At 47.2% G+C, this 16,205-nt stretch overlaps 1 pseudogene; it reads right to left on the reverse strand.

Annotated features, from left to right (window-relative positions):
* Positions 1-968: 968 nt before the first annotated feature.
* LOC148102874 (E3 ubiquitin-protein ligase TRIM35-like) lies at positions 969-2,311 on the reverse strand (annotated as a pseudogene).
* Between the last annotated feature and the right edge of the window lie 13,894 nt (positions 2,312-16,205).

Here is a 16,205-nt window from a genome sequence, read left to right on the forward strand (position 1 = left end):
CCACACAGACACACACAGACACACACAGACCCACACAGACACACACAGACACACACAGACACACACAGACACACACAGACCCACACAGACACACACAGACACACACAGACCCACACAGACACACACAGACACACACAGACACACACAGACCCACACAGACACACACAGACCCACACAGACACACACAGACACACACACAGACCCACACAGACACACACAGACACACACACAGACCCACACAGACACACACAGACACACACACAGACACACACAGACACACACAGACCCACACAGACACACACAGACACACACAGACCCACACAGACACACACAGACACACACACAGACCCACACAGACACACACAGACACACACAGACCCACACAGACACACACAGACACACACACAGACCCACACAGACACACACAGACACACACACAGACCCACACAGACACACACAGACACACACAGACACACACACAGACACACACAGACACACACAGACCCACACAGACACACACAGACACACACACAGACACACACAGACCCACACAGACACACACAGACACACACAGACACACACAGACACACACACAGACACACACAGACCCACACAGACACACACACAGACACACACAGACACACACACAGACCCACACAGACACACACACAGACACACACACAGACACACACACAGACCCACACAGACACACACAGACACACACAGACACACACACAGACACACACAGACACACACAGACACACACACAGACACACACAGACACACACACAGACACACACACAGACACACACACAGACCCACACAGACACACACAGACACACACAGACCCACACACACACACACAGACACACACAGACCCACACAGACACACACAGACCCACACAGACACACACACACACACACAGACACACACAGACACACACAGACACACACTCCTCCCTCCGGGCTCAGACGGCGTCACGTGTCTGGTCTAATATCTCCACCGACAGCTTGGCGGGCAGAGTCTTCACTGGGACTTTGTCCCCGATGCTGATGAAGGGAAACATCCTGTCGGTGAAAGTGTGCGTGAAGGTGTGTATGTGTGCGTCAGTGTCGGCGTCGGAGAACGACAGCCGTCCTGCGTCCCAGTCCAGACTCGCTCGGATCCTCTGGAGCTTCTTCTGCAGCTGGAGGACGGCGGGGGCAGCAGATCCTGAGCGAGCTGAGTATTCACCTTGATTGAATCCTATTCCACCAAATCCGGAGCGTATGGCTCCCTTCCTCCGGACGCACTCCGCTAACACGCCCAGTCCCCAGTGTCCGCAGCCTCCCACCTCCACGACCCAGCTGTGGGCCCCTGAGGTGAAGCCCCGAGAGCTCAGGACGAAGCAGAGATGGTCAAACCTCTCGGGGTTATCGGGGAGCTGCTGCAGCCCTCCCACCCTCACGCTGCTCAGGTCCTCAGACAGGGTCAGCTCTGGGTTTGCAGTGTTGGGTTCAGGATCAGAGGAGTGTAGGAGACCATATACTTCATGTTGTTCCAGATGCTGAAGGTCAGGTTGCCCAGGTGTTTGGCCTGGTCTATCAGAGCTCCCGAGGGCAGCTGTGGGTCATCCAGCAGGGGGCAGCGCTGGGCTCTTTCCACCGCAGCCTTGTAGTTGTGCAGGAATGAGACGTCTTCAGCTCTCAGCTCCTCCTCTGTGGCTCTGATTGTGTCTGAAAGAGCTGCTATCTCTCTGCTCAGAGCCTCCATCTTCTCCTTCATCATCCAGCTCTTCTGCTCCTCTTCCTCCCACAGCACGGTCAGCCTGGCCTCCTCTTCCTCTGCTAGAAACTGGTGAAGCTTCTTAAACTGCTCCCTAATCTTCCTCTCTGTGCGTCGGGCCTGGGCCTTAATGTGTCCTGCTGTTTGATCAAACTCCACCTGGACTTCTTCACAGACCTTTAGCTTCTGCTTTAAAGCTTCCACAGTTTCCTGAAGGTCGTTCTTGTGTTGTTGTGCAGCTTTATCGATGGGCGTGTGGTCGCTGTGCTTCGTCTGCTCGTCGTGCAGACCGCAGAGATCCTCTGAAGCTCTCTGATCTCTCCTCTCTACAAACGACTCACACAGGTTCTTCAGCACCAGACTAACCGGTGGATCCTCCCTCGAAGATCTTTTCTGACACATCGGACACTCGTGTGTTGGCTTCTCTCTCCACCATCTCCTCAGACAGTCTTTACAGAAGCTGTGGCTGCACGACAGAAGCACGGGATCTCTGAAGACGTCGCGACAGATCGGACAGCACAGATCCTCCTCTGATCTGGAAGCCATGGAGCCTCCGAGTGAAGCTGGAAGCAGCAGACAGGAAGTAGTCAGTCCTGGTTCCCCTCCCTCCTCTGCTGCTGAATGCCTTTATTGTCACCGCATGAGACACAAACCACAGAACCTGTTCTCAGTGTGGCACGAAGCTGCTGATGAATGGAAATCACGTGAGCCTTCACTGTGGAGCAGCTGAAGCTCCGTCTGTCCGTCTCTGTCTTTGTTAGAATAACAACCTGCTTCCTGTTTTACGGCAGGCGAGACAGGTGAGGGCGGAGCTCTGTGAGATGCTTCTGTTACCTGCAGGTCAGGTTTCCTTCATTCCACAGTTATCAGAGTGGGAAATCTGCCGGCGTGCAGCAGCGGTGGCGTGGTTTAACTCACAGACGGTCGCGTGTTCAGCGTCTCGTTTCAACGTTTAGTTTAAAGATGCGGTTTGTGTGACGTGTGATTGGTGATTTAATTTGGGCGTTTTTGCAGGAAACAGCAGATTTAAAGAAGGGTTTGTTGTATTTTTGGAGATTTTCAAAATAAGACGGTCAGGCTCTCTCATGTTATTTTAGTAACAGTAACACATGACACAAACGTCACGACTGAACGACTTCCTCGAACATACTTTAACTCCATAAACGTCTTTTCCTTCTGATGATTCAAACAGGTTTTTAAATCCTGTTCACTTCATTTCACCGACCGGTTTATTTCTGTGGCGTGAGGACGAAGAGAGAAAACCTCTGACAGGTAAACCCAGACGGACCTGTGTGAGTACGCCGGCATCGTCAAAGCTGAACGACGGCGTCACAGAGACCTGAGAGGCCACTGCGATCAGTGAGACACACAGAGGGCTGATTACACTGTGTAATACCTCACTGTAATCACATTACATTTTTTAGTAATGCAGTAATGTGATGCATCATTGTGCCTGTGAAGGCCTGTGGTACAGGCTGATTATTAGAGATAGTTGATCATATTTAAGATGGAAGAATTAATCAATGGCAGGACTTCTTTGAGCAGTTTTGTAGGAATGGGGTCTAAAAGAGACGTTGATGGTTTGGAGGAAGTAATTATTGAAGTTAACTCAGAAAGATCGATTGGAGAAAAAGAGTCTAACTTAACATCAATGGAACTAAGAGTAGCTGTAGATAATATTACATCTGTGGGATGATTATTGGTCATGTTTTCTCTTCAGTCATTACTCGTTAACGTTAAAGGGAGGGTTGCTCAGCAGAGCTCTGACTGAGTTTATCTGCTTAATAAAGATGTGACAAAGACTCGAGTAAAGGGGAAAAAGTAGAATTCAAAATACAATAAAAGCTCAAATAAACCATCAACATCAACATCAACAAGAAAACACCAAAATAATTATGTGTTAACTAACCACACATGATGGCACGGCTCACGGAGGTTTCACCGTCGGCCCGGTGACGGTGATCACCCAACAGTTTCCACACCTGGGCTCATGTGACGACTCACTTGATTGGACCATCCAACGAGGGCCACGCCCTCTCGGGTTTCGTTTCCTGGGAGTCTCCACGTCTCGGATGAGAGGAGAAACATTTTCCTGAACCTGAAGAAATCTGCCTTCTTTTTTTTCATATGAATATGCCAGCATGAGCAGTGTGAGCGACTAACTGTGAACACAGCTGATTGGCTGTCTCTCTGTCAGTGAGGACAGCGTAGCTTACCTCTCCCCAAAAATCAGAAAGTCAGCAGGTGGCAGCACCTGAGACGCTGCAGCACCTCAGTGAAGCTTCCTGAAGTGGCAGGAGAGCACGAAAAACACAAACCAATGCAAACAGGCATGAAGTGTGTGTGTGTGTGTGTGTGTGTGTGTGTGTGCGTGTGTGTGTGCGTGTGTGTGTGTGTGTGTGTGCGTGTGTGTGTGTGTGCGTGTGTGTGTGTGTGCGTGTGTGTGTGTGTGTGTGTGTGTGTGTGTGTGCGTGTGTGTGTGTGTGCGTGTGTGTGTGTGTGCGTGTGTGTGTGTGTGTGTGTGTGTGTGTGTGTGTGTGTGTGTGTGTGCGTGTGTGTGTGTGTGTGTGTGCGTGTGTGTGTGTGTGTGTGTGTGTGTGTGTGTGTGTGTGTGTGTGTGTCAGTATAATCCTTGCTTGTCATTCACGGTCATTGCTCGCTCTCGATGCTGGAAGCTGATCTAAATCGATTTGCTGTATTAAATCCAGCAGAACAAAATTGACCATCAGACGCTGAAACATCCTGACGAGATGCTGCAGGAGGAGGAAAGTTTTCCTCTTGCACCACTTCCTGTAAACTCTGCGTCTGTGTCTCAGTCCAAACGTCCTGCGAGACCAAAAACAGACACGGAGAAATCCTGTTGGTGTTGTCTCCTGCAGCAGGTGAGACCGGAGTTCCTGACCAGCTCCGTCACCGATGCAGGGCACAGATGTTCACAGATGTTCACCAAAACAGCATCATCATCACCACAGCGGTCAGACAGCAGAGAGGAGACGTCACGTAACAGAGGACGCTTGCTGTGGAGGCGCGGCAACGCAGGAGTTACCTGACATGTACTGCAAATACTGCAAACACTGCAAATACTGCAAATACTGCATATCATTAATATAATACTGTAAATGCTACATGTGATTAGACACGTTAGAGATGCACTCAGCACTGCATTCACAGAACATCCACAGGTCCTGTTTACACCACTCACCTGTCAGTCAAAGAGGCCACGCCCCTAATAATCCCAAACTGTAAACAGGTGAGTGATAGAAACATCCGTACAGGTGTTGTAAAGAGGAAACTTTGATATCAGAGACTAAACCGTGTCTCAGGCTGTGAACACGTTTGCTCTGTGGGGACTGACTCACTGCTGCCTCTGCTGGACGCCAGGAGAACTGCAGCTGCTGAGTGTCATTATTTTAACCTGTGGGAGGACGTCCTTTTAAAAGACCGGAGTTTTGTCCCTCCTGCTCTTCTTCTTCCACTTTGTCTCCCCATCAATCCATGTGGCCCCCTCGCCCTCCACCTTCGCCCTCCTCTCGCTGTGCTGCAGACGTTGTAATGGACCGTCTCAGTGGATCGATGCCGGGGAAGGGAGGGGGCGACGCAGACAGAGAAGCTTTTCAGAGCAGATTTGACTCCAGGCCAAGGACGGTCTGCAGGAGATAAAGAGACCAGAGGAGGTGAAGGACACAGAAACGTCTCCTCATGAAGATTTCTCTTCGTTTTTAGTCTTTTAAAGACAAACTAAGCAAACTAAATGAAGCCTGCAGACGTCTTTGTTCCTTCACAGGTTTGCAACAACCATCAAACGTGGTGAATAACATCGAAGAAAGAAACGACGTGTGGTTCCTGACAGCGAGGGAGTTTATCGAGCTGATCCCACCGTCAGCTCGTGCTGAACAAACTCTGGACACCTATGAGGTTGTCTGTAATGTTCCCATGCCGTCCAATCAGAACTCTCACTCACAGAGCCACGCCCTTCTGAGGGTTCAGGCTCCTGAGTAACACGCAGAGGTCCTGCTGATGAACATGCCTGAACACTGATGATGTCACTGATGATGTCACAGATGATGTCACAGGCTGTAGGTGCTGCAGTCTGGGTGGATGAAGAGTTCTGATCCTGGACCTGCTTTTAAAACCTGCTTTTAAGTGACCAGCAGAGGGCGCCACAGGCCAACTTCAGACTGCATTAACACAACAGGCATGAAAATCAACTGGTGTCTATTTATTTAACATTTTCAAGACCCAGATGTGCTCGCCTGTCTTTGTTTATGAGCAGCAGAAACTCACAGGACGGAGAGAGGAAGAGGAGTAGGTCTGTCTCTGGGTGATCAGACTCCCCTTTGGCTTTAATGTCTCATTGTGTGTGTGTGTGTGTGTGTGTGTGTGTGTGTGTGTGTGTGTGTGTGTTGCTGACTCAGTAATCATTGAGTCTGTGGCTCCTTAAAAGAAGTGGAGCTGGTATCTCGGGGCAGCTGGGGGGGTCAGACTGATGGTATCTCTCTGCTTGTCCGGTGAAAAGTGAAGTTGGGATTCGCTGCACGTACTTGACTTCATTTAGAGCTGAATAACTTGACTCTACTGTAAACTGATAACAGCCGTGCGTCCCACAGGACCGAGCACTTTCAGAGTATTTCACCTTTCTGAAGTTTTATCAGTGGAAATCTTTGATAGATGTTCAATAATGGAAACTCAGCATTGCATCTTCTCCTTTCAGACACTTCCTGCATCAGCTGTCGTGTTTCGACCACCGTCGCTCTCAGCAGCTCTCAGTCTGTCATGTTCTCTTCAGGACAAACATCTGTGCTGATTCTCAGACGTTCGGCTTCATTTTCACTTCCAGACCGCTTCTTCTGGATTTACTCAATCCTGATTGGTTCTGAGACTGTAACATCTGCTTGAGCTTCTTTAAGCGTAACGATGGAGCTGCTGCTTTGTTCATCTGCTACTAGAGCTCTTGCTGCCTGTGCACACTGATGTAAGATGATACCCAGCGACTGAAGCGAGACTGAGGCAGACGGATGAGCTCATCATAACCACGTCCAGGATTCCTCCTGCTGTGGTAACATCAGCAGCTGCAGGTTCTAGTGCTCGATCCATCCATCGTTCTCTGAGGACGTCAGCACATCGGCCCCTCGCAGGTGATACCAATCATCTGCTAAAAGCCTCGGCGTCACCTTCACCTCAGAAACGCAACAATCAAAGTTTTACTGTCACTCAGTGGAACGTCTGCTTCACTTTAATCGTCTCCCACCGTGATTATTGTAACTCTCTCGGTCCGCTGCCACCTCATCGTCTGATCAGATTTTACTGATGAACAGCTAAAAACTGATGTCACTGCAGGTCTTCTGAACGAGGTGCACGTTTGACTCTGCTCGTTCCACTCTGACCACCATCAGGCAGAACCAAACAGGATCTACGGCACACCGCCTGAACCAGCAGGAGATGGAAAGCTGCATCAGTACACGAGTCTGTCCACACACTGACTGAGTGAATGCTTCAGCATCGGTTTCCTCCTGTGACGCTCTGGGAGTGACGGCGCCCTGCTGATGATTCTCCATCGTGGCTCCAAAGCTCTGGAATAACCTTCCTCTTCACATTAGGTTCGACATCAGGGCCTGTTTGTAAATCCAGATTAAAAACACATTTTTATTTGCTGGCCTTTGATTCAGTGGTTAACTGACTTGTATTTACTTATATTTTATTGTTATTACTGTTTATTATTTGTTCGTATTTATTGTTCTTATTGTATCTCTTATATTTCTGTTGTTGAGCACTTTGGTCAGCCTTGTGTGTTTTTAAATTGCTATATAAATAAACTATGATGATAATAACAGAGTCACAGACATTAGCATCAGAGACACGATGCTAACAGGAGCCCCGCCCCCAAGGAGTCAGTCAGCTGAAGCAGGAAACAGAGCAGCCAATCATGTTCTCCACAGCAGAGGTCAGGGCAGCTGTTAACCCCACTGACTGTAGAGGAAGATTCTCACCGCTGCCTCTGCTGGACGTCAGAGGAACTGCAGGGTTTGACTGCAGACAAACTGGTGTTGTTCTTACCTCGAGGTCAGTTTGTGAGGTTTGAACAGCGTCGCTCCTGCTTTCAGGACACACTTCACTTCCTGATCTTCTCGTTACACTTTGATATTTCCTCTTTCCTGAACGTGCTTCTGTGGCAGCACAGTAATAAGCCTGTCTCATCTCTTCTCTCCAGAGATGCAAATTGTGGTTTTTCGTGAGATAATGTCTCATTGAGTGTATCAGTGCAGCGTTGATTGATCTGTATTACCAGGAGGAGACCCCACAGTGACAGAAACATGAGGCAGAGCTGGATTCTGCAGCATGTCCACATTTTAACTCACAGATCTCACATGGACTTTAACAGCAGTTCTGACAGCAAATCTGCTTCAAAGAGACAAAAGAGAGAAACAGACAAAGGTTCTAATGATGCTTTCATTTTACTTCTGCAAAGACAGTGGAACAAGAAAACATCACAAAATGATCCATCAGCAGGGGTCTCCAACTCCAGGCCTCGAGGGCCGGTGTCCTGCAGCTTTTAGATCTCACCCTGGGTCAGCACACCTGAATCACATGATGAGTTCATTCCCAGGCCTCTGGAGAACTTCAGGACATGTTGAGGAGGTAATTTAGCCATTTGAATCAGCTGTGTTGGTTCAAGGAAACATCTAACCCTGCAGGACACCGGCCCTCGAGGCCTGGAGTTGGACACCCCTGCCTTAATGTATATAATGTGTTGTATTTGTATAACCACGCATGTGACAAATAAAGGATCTTGAGGAGGAGGAGTTACAGGGATATTACTGCACTTTTTCCCTCTTGCTCATTGTGATATTAAATGTTTGGTTAGGAAAACATAATTTGCGGTAAAATCCATCCCTTCACAACCTTCAGCCTGACACGTTGGCGTTCTGAATTTCCAGGCTCTAAAGCCAAGCCTGGAAATTCAGAACGCCAACGATGATCAGTGTGTGACGGGTAAAGTACGAGGCGTCATCGAAGAGCATGAGGCACGGTGGGGCGCCATGGTGCACACGGCCTTGAGCAGTGTGAAACAGGAGTCACACTGGGAACACGCCCAGGTGTGCATCGGGACTCTACGAGGACCTCCAGCATCAGACACCACCTGCTCCACACACGCACACCTGTGTGTTGTTGCTCCCCTGTGTGATGTAGGTCATGTGACTCACCTGTTGCGGTCCTTCAGCGCTGCTGTGTGTCACGCGATAACCTGCAGCTATGATGTGGAGAGTTTGTGTGATTCATTTTCAGCTCTGAATTCTGATCTGTTCACCAAGGACACATAATGAGATGGACAGAAACACACACACACACACACACTGATGATGACGATTCATTCAGAAACAAAGGGCCTTTCTCCTCCTCAGTGAAGTGCAACACTGCCACCTGCTGTCAGCTGGATGAAGTGCAGATAGATCCACTGACTGACTGATATTCAGCACACAGTAAATGTGACGATTCCACTCACATCAAATGTTTACAGGTTTATGAATCTCTGAAAGCTGAAGCCTGGCAGCGCTGACAAACACATGAGACTGCATGATGATCCCAATAAAGTTTGACCAATGAACAGACCCACAATCAGTACAGCTGAATGTGCAGCTTATCTTAATGACCTTGTAGTACCATATCACCCTATTAGAGCACTTCGCTCTCGCTCTGCAGGCCTACTTGTTGTTCCTAGAGTATTTAAAAGTAGAATGGGAGGCAGAGCCTTCAGTTTTCAGCTTCCAGTTTGGATTCAGGAGACAGACACCATCTCCCTCCCTGGTTCTGGTTCCAGCCTGTTTCTGCTGGAGGTTTTGTTTTCTGTTACAAAGGAGGGTTTTTTGGCAAAAGTGGGGAAAACAAACACTCACTTTGTCGGGGTGTTTGGTTTTTTCTCTGTATTATTGTGCGACCAATGTGGTGTTGCCATGAGGCACCACATATAACCATATAAATGCAAATGTATTGAATCGAACTATTACAGGAACCTTGAAACATATTTCCATTAGCATGTTGTCATGAAGTGGATGAGCACCAGAACATTCAGGCTAAGCTGTAACTGAAACATTACATGTATGAAAATGAGATGGGACCTTCATTTAAACCTCAGACGGCTGCTGTTTGATGTAGTTGCAGTTTGTGAAAAAGCTCTTTGCCGTTTATCTGCGAGTCCGACAGAAAAATTAATCTGGGACTGAGGAGGAGCGTTACAGGAGGAAGTACTGCAGTACTGAAGGAGAGAAATACTTCAACTGGACCTGCTGCTGACAGAAAAACGCTGGATGCAAAAGTAAGACGAGAACAGCTGACGTCCTGTTTGAAGGAGCCAGCTGCTGCTTCCAGCTTCGCAGACTTCCAGACCAGGAGGAGGATGTGTGCTGTCCGCTCTGTCGGGGCGTCTCAGAGATCCCTTTACAGCATGCTGGGACATTTCTGCACATGGTGGCCTCAAAGCCATTATTGTCCTGGTCTCCGCATCTCTCTGGCTGATCAAGTTTTCAGGCCACATGTCTCTTTATTGTTATTGTCTCTCTCTCTCCTGTCCTCCTCTCTCTGCCTGGGCGGAGCTCATCTTTGGCGCCCGCCCGTGGCCCACACACCTGGTGTAATCAGGTGCCACGGATCTGCCTGATTGCCTGAGCCTCTATTTAAGATGGCGTCAGCCCTCTTCTTCGCTGGATCGTTGAGTTCCTGGACCTGTTCGGTTCCCTGAATCTTGTGGCGTGGTGTGGCGTTGAGTGAAACGTGAGCGTGAGTGCCTGAAGACGAGTAAGGAGCGAAGCGTGGAGAGAGAGTGGAGTGTGTTTCCCGTCAAGTCTATTCTGGATCCTTATTACTCCTTTCCATATGTTATTATGTCATAAGCTATGATGTAATGTGACAGGGCCGATACGTGGGGTGAACCCAGAAGACGACTCCATTGAGTTTCTCACAAGAATGTGAAGTTTTATTTGTCACATGTCACCGATGTCAATAATTAATTACATAAAACTGGAAATACATTTATTTAATGTTTTAAATGAAATGAATGGGCATTGTAGTAGTGCTGCCACGATAGTCGACGCGTCGTTTGAAGCTTTGATCACAAAAGACGCAGGAATAAGTAGTAGGATTTAAGAGTGTAATAACGGACTGAAACAGAAGATGGCAGCACTGCATGTACAAGGATGCCAGCTGCCGTTAAACCCCGAAGAAGAAGAAGCTGTGTCCCAGAATTCATAGCGCAGCCCAGCTCAGTTTCCAACAATGGCGGCAGCTAGTTAGTTTTAATATTACTCTTATTATTCTTTCTGGGTCACAAAATAAACGTTTAACATATTTTCAGGCGAGAATGTAGCTGTGTAAACCTCAAATATCTGCTCAGTTTATCAAGACACCACATATTTTCAAAAGCGCTCCGACGTTTTCGGAGACGTCTGTTACCCACTAGCTCGATAGCTAGCCGGGGGCTAGGCTAACTAGAGCCGTGAGAACACCGGACTCCCGGCAAATCGTTTTCAAACCCACCGCCGTCTTTCCCTACTCAGGTTAAACATGATATATAAGTCACTTAGATAACTTAAAAATGTTATTGTTTGGCTTTTTTTAGTATTTTATTTGTTCCTGAGTAAATCGGTTTGGCTGAGATTAAAGTTATAGTTTTCACACAGCTGAATAAACATCAAGCAGACAGCTGATTATCAGAAGTGTGAGATGCTCCAGAATTTACTCCGGTGTCCTGTTATATTTTAGATAGCAAGGAGTTTATTAAATTTTAATGAAGTTTGCAGATTGTTTCGGTTTAATAAACTATCATCTTGTCTTTATTGTTAGTTAGCACATACCTGAAACACTTAAAGCTGTAAGCTAATGATAGTTATATAAGAGCAGAGGCTGCTGGTGCAATAAGCTGTACGTTTTACGTCCAATGGATGATGATCTGATTAGTCGACTAATCGCAAAAATAATCGGTGACTAGTCCACTATCAAAATAATCGTTTGTGGTAGACCTAATTGTAATTAACATTAATTATTTAATGATGTACTTGACTCAGTCGTTTTGGCACTCCTGGCCCTCCACAGTAAACGAGCCTTTCAGCGTTTAAAGAGCCGTGAATTTAAGCTGTAACAGCGATCGTTGTTCCAAACTTTATTTTTCATCGCTCATGTAGACGCTCTGTTCATCGCCTCAGTAGTTCAACTCATCGCTCCTGAACAGGCCCTCTCCACATGCTGTCAGATAATAAAACGTACAGAGGAGCTTCTTTGATATTTCAGTTGATGCCTCAAACAGACTGAGTTTTAAGATCTTCAGGATTTCTTTGTATTTGTTTGTATTGCCATCAATCAGAGAGCTGTGACTCAGACGGCTGCAGCGCTAACAGCAGCAGTGTCTCCTCTGCTGAGAGAGCTGACTGTGGGAGCACTGAAGCTACTTTCTTTATTATTTAGCTCCAATCCGGTCGTTCAGTCTGACGTCACTAGCCGTGTCTGGGCCTAAACTCTGCTGCAGGTCCATATATCAAACGATCACTATGGCATTACTGAGAGTTAAAAACTGTCTAAAGTCTTTCATCTTTAATAAAATGATCAGCGTTCTGCTCTACCAGGTGTAACAATTGAGTTTAACATCCAGGCATCCATGAAAACGGAATTTATGACATTTAACAGAGTTAGAAGTTAGCAGGAAGTTAGCTCGCTAGCCTCTATCTAAATACAATATAGCATGTCCTGACTGCGGGGTTTTGGAAACAAATTAAAACGTACAGCTCTGTTATCACTTCCAACATAAATGAAGACAGAAAACTAAACAGCAGTGACGTTTGTAGGGTTACTGAAGTTTGGCTAGCTGGTATATAATGATGTGCTACGTGACCGCTAGCGACACAACTATGTTAGCATAACATAAACAAGCTAACTTTTTTCCCACTGAATAAAAGTTAACGTGAGTGTTCTCGGTGGTCAGGAACAAATGTAATCGCATGGCAGGATGCTGTAAAAGGACCAAACTTCAGCAGGAGAACAACTGAGATAATCCATCCACAATACGAGGTTAGTCATTCATATACTGCTGCATGGGCTGGGCTGTAGTTACATCCTAAGGTTTTAAAACTGAGCTTAAATAAATGATTAGCGGTAATAAAAGCCGAGGGAGGTCAACAGTGATCACTGACTGTTTTAGGAGCTTTTTGAGATTAAATAGAAGAAAATACAAAACATTAAACATGTTAACAACACAAAAGCATATTAAACACAGACTACTTTAGCCCCGGAAGTAGGATTCGTCACGTCATCACTTAACGACCAGATTGTGGCTGCAGGTAAATTATTCACAGCGCGCCCTCAGCCCCTTCATAGAGGAGTCGCCCCCTGCTGGACATTAGACACACTGCCGGTTTAACACGCGTCCATACTGGCTGCTTCTTCATAAACAGTCTGTGAATGTTACAGGTTTACACAGTTTGTTTGGGTGTGACCAGAGAACTCAGCCATCATTTACCTCCACGTATAAGGACACGTGCTCATGTTGACCTTTGACTCCATCACGTCTCCTCCACACTTTTCACATGTTGTGGCTTCACTCAGGTGTGGCTTCGCCCTGCAGGTGTAGAGTGAAGCTTCTGGGCTTCATCAGGTGAGAGCGCAAAATATGAGCGGCTCGTATATCTAATAATCTCAGGAGATTATTAGATATACACCTCAGCAGGTGTGAGGCTGAGGTGTATATCTAATAATCTCAGGAGATTATTAGATATACACCTCAGCAGGTGTGAGGCTGAGGGTCGGCCAGCAGGTGGAGACAGAGCTTCATCTTTAAACCACATGCTGCGATCGCTCATCATCAGCAACAGAATAACAACAACATAAATAAAAATAGTAACATTGTTTTACATGTAAGATAAGTGTTCACACACACGTTGTGTGCTGCTCCTCCTGGCAGGTGGAGGCGTGCTCACTCTGCCTGGACGAGCTTGTTTTCAAGTTCCAGTTAACATGGAAAGTTTTCCCCGCTGCTGTCATTGACCCATTTACCACACACACACACACACACACACAGACACAGACACACACACACACACTTGTGTGCAGGTCTTGTGCTCCTCCATCGATCAGAGGAAACTGAAGGCTCCTGTTCCTCTATAAATACTCCTGTCCTTGTGCACGTCTCCTTCATCTTCACCACCGCTCCTCTTCCTCCCTCTCTCCACCCCTGCTGCAGCTATTTCTGTCTCGATCTATAAACTCCGTCCACCCGGCCTGACCAACAGGTCTCTCACACACCACAGTTTAAATCTGGTGTGCAGAGCTGAAGGTTTCAGATTCAAAGCAAAGCTGCGTCTCTGACCGCATCACCCGCTCGTACAGACCGTCGTATCCTTCCACAGCGCCCTGACTGCACAGGAACAACACTCAGCACGCAGTCACTCCGACGAGCACAGAGGTCATCCACCGGACTCTGAGGCCATCTTTGTTTACAGGTGTGAAAGTTTGAAGCCGTGATGAAGAGTGATCCTGTGGACTCTGTCCACTCCGCCTGAATCTACATGAAGAAAACTGAGTGTGAACTGCAGACTGTCCAGTCCAGGGGTATAACTGTGACATCTGACTGGATGCTGTGTGAGTGCAGTTTGTTACACATCGAGTCAAAGCGCTTTCAATAGAAAACAGCAGTGAAAACACAAACACAAAGTCTGTGAAGCAAACGCACACAGAGACACAAGATCATTTCATGCGGAGCACGTTTCTCCTTCACTGTTAAATAAAGAGGACATAAAAACATGTGTGCGCACACACACGCACGCGCGCGCGCACACACACACACACACACACGCACCCTGACAGATATAACTCTGACACACTGTGAAATAAGTGTTTAAAGGTTTAGACACAACAGGAAGTGGTTCTTCATTGTTTGGCTGCACTGACACCAATCAGCTGATGCAATCAAAATGCAATAAAACCTTTCTGCTGATGGATGTCAGGATTTTCTATCGTGTTTCATAAGAAACTTGTGTTTTTGGTGTGATGTGCATGCAGATGCTGGAAACTGTTTGTGTTGGGGAAAAGATTTTATTACACAAAGTGAGCTGATTGCATCTTACAAACATCTGTTTGCAGGCAGATTTCAGGGCTCGGTGAGGAACAGCTGCAGTGTTGGACTCCAGGTGCGGTGACTCACACAGGCTCATTTACAAACGCCAACATCACGGCTAACAGCTGGATTATCCTGTTTCAGTGCAGCTAGCCGAACAGCGAACAGCCACTTCCTGCTGCAGACGGTAACGTGGACATCCTGGTTTAACATGAAGTCATCGCTGCAGCAACACAGTCGTCCTCATGTTCAGTTTTACTGTCCTTATTTTCCTCTGATCCTGTCACTCGTTAGCTAACATAAACTAACGCGAGTCTGTTAGCCTCAACCAACCACAAGACGTCACGCTCCATACTGACAGAAGATGGCGCTAAACATGTTTTAAAGCTTTAAACATGGTGTAAATGAGCCTTGTGCAGCGTTTCATGTCCCCTTAAATAATCAGGCCCATCTTATCTTAATGACCTTGTAGTACCATATCACCCTATTAGAGCACTTCGCTCTCGCTCTGCAGGCCTACTTGTTGTTCCTAGAGTATTTAAAAGTAGAATGGGAGGCAGAGCCTTCAGTTTTCAGGCCCCTCTTCTGTGGAACCAGCTTCCAGTTTGGATTCAGGAGACAGACACTATCTCTACTTTTAAGATTAGGCTTCAAACTTTCCTTTTTGCTAAAGCATATAGTTAGGGCTGGACCAGGTGACCCTGACGGTTTCTTACAGCAGGTCTTTGCGTACGGTAACTTAGAGATATGTTCAGTTTCCTGCCTCCTGGTTCATCTCAGGTGAGTCAGGTGAGGGGTGGAGCTCCATCACCTCGCCTGCTCCTTCAGCGGGGTGGTTTCTGCTGCGTCAGCGTTCAGGATCTCACCCAGCGATCGACACCTGACTAGGGAAATCCTAAATCCTGTTTGGTCTTCAGTAGGGATGGGTACCAGTATCGTTCTGACATAAACGGTAGTAACCAGACCGAAAAGCAGCGCACATTTGGTTCCCTTTTTTCCTGAGATGTCACACACTTTGGATTCTAGCCAATCATTTTACGTTTCCGAGGATAGTAGGCGGGTCCAGGTACGTACGTTCTTTTAGAGCAGAGCTACAGATTAAAATGCCCAAGGCGAAGCGGTCAAAGTCTGGCTGTACTTCACAGCAAAAGATGCAAACTCAGCAGCTGCAACAAGTGCTTTAAGCTGATACTGTGATACTGTCAAAGGAGGTAACACCTCAAATCTGATGAAACACCTGGCGACGCAAAGCGTTTTTTTAAAAGCCGAGAAATGACAAAGTTTGTGTTTTTTCCATTGTTTAAGCTGCTTCCAGCCAAGAGTGATACCATATATGCCCCATAGCTG

The sequence above is a fragment of the Neolamprologus brichardi genome, chromosome 5 (genome assembly GCF_056152115.1).
Source record: "Neolamprologus brichardi isolate AB-2024 chromosome 5, ASM5615211v1, whole genome shotgun sequence".
NCBI lineage: Eukaryota > Metazoa > Chordata > Actinopteri > Cichliformes > Cichlidae > Neolamprologus > Neolamprologus brichardi.